Source organism: Mus caroli, chromosome 5, assembly GCF_900094665.2.
Source record: "Mus caroli chromosome 5, CAROLI_EIJ_v1.1, whole genome shotgun sequence".
NCBI classification, from domain to species: Eukaryota; Metazoa; Chordata; class Mammalia; order Rodentia; family Muridae; genus Mus; species Mus caroli.
In genome coordinates, this window is record NC_034574.1 from 78958705 (window position 1) to 78960389 (window position 1685).

The following is a 1685-nucleotide window of genomic DNA, read 5'->3' on the forward strand; positions in this document are numbered from 1 at the left end:
CCAGAGAGAGTGAAACTTATAGAGGAGAGAGTGGGGAAAAACCTAGAAGACATGGGCACAGGGGAAAAATTCCTGAATAGAACAGCAATGGCTTGTACTGTAAGATTGAGAATCGACAAATGGGACCTCATAAAATTGCAAAGCTTCTGTAAGGCAAAAGACACCGTCCATAAGACAAAAAGACCACCAACAGATTGGGAAAGGATCTTTACCTATCCTAAATCAGACAGGGGAGTAATATCCAATATATATAAAGAACTCAAGAAGGTGGACTCCAAAAAATCAATACTCACAGTTATCTATTGGATGGATCACAGGGCCCCCAATGGAGGAGCTAGAGAAAGTACCCAAGGAGCTAAAGGGATCTGCAACCCTATAAGCGGAACAACAATATGAACTAGCCAGTACCCCCCGGAGTTCGTGTCTCTAGCTGCATATGTATCAGAAGATGGCTAATCAGCCATCATTGGAAAGAGAAGCCCATTGGTCTTGCAAACTTTATATGCCTTAGTATAGGGGAACGCCAGGGCCAAGAAGTGGGAGTGGGTGGGTAGGGGAGTGGGTGAAAGGGTATGGGGAACTTTTGGGATAGCATTGGAAATGTAAATGAGGAAAATACCTAATAAAAATATAAAGACGTGAAAAAAAAAGTTCAAGGTCATTCTGAGACATACTCAGTTGGAGGCTGACCTAGTAGTCTACTTAAGGCAATCTCCAAAAAAGAAAAGAGAGAGGGGGTTGGGAAAGTTTATATAAGATTGGGCACATTGCTCAGTCCATAAAGTGGATTCAGGACATAACTTTGCATGTGGGCTTTCCAGAGGGGTTTGTCATGGTTTTCTGAGATAGGCAGATTCTCGGAGCTAGCTGTCCAGACATTGTACCACTCTGATAGCACTAGATTCTGTAAGAGATGCTATCCCAAAAATGCTAAGCCAGAGAGTGTTAAAGGAAACCACCATAGGTTAGTCTCTGGCCTCTAAATGTACATGTACATGTATAAAATCACACACAAACACACACACACACCATATATGAAGTAATTTGAACTAATTTTTTCTTAGGGATGGAGTAAAACCAAGATATATATGGTATTTTTAAAATAATAATGGGTTTAAATAATAGGGTTTAAAACTGCTGATTATGGCTTTGAAAGGGCTTTTAATGTTATTCTCCAACCTAATTACAAATGTTATGCTTGAGCCAATCCAGAACACCATATCAGGTTTTCTTTCACACAACTAAAATATGCCTTGACAGTGAACTTGTTTTCCAAGCCAATATTTCCAACTTTACAGGGTTTAGAATTCTGAAACTGGTCTTAAGACAACTTGTAGAAGTTATTCTCCTATCTCACTAGTGAATCATTTCTGAAAGAGTCTCTCCCCTCACCACCCTGCCCCCTTCATAGACAAAAGACTTTCAAATCATTCAAGGAGATTCCCCCCTGAGGCACCCTGTCCAGGTCCTACATTATAACTTCCTCAACTTCTTGGTGACTGATTGCCCTATCAACGTGTAGTTCAAATCTGCTCTTATCTCCTTAAAACATGTATGGTGCTTCATTCCTGTAAGTCCAGCTTTTAGAAGGATTGAGCTAGGAAATAACAAGTTCAAGACCAGCCCAGGCTACTAACGGAGATCTGCCTCAAAACACAAACAAGCAAATAAAGGCATGCCTATAA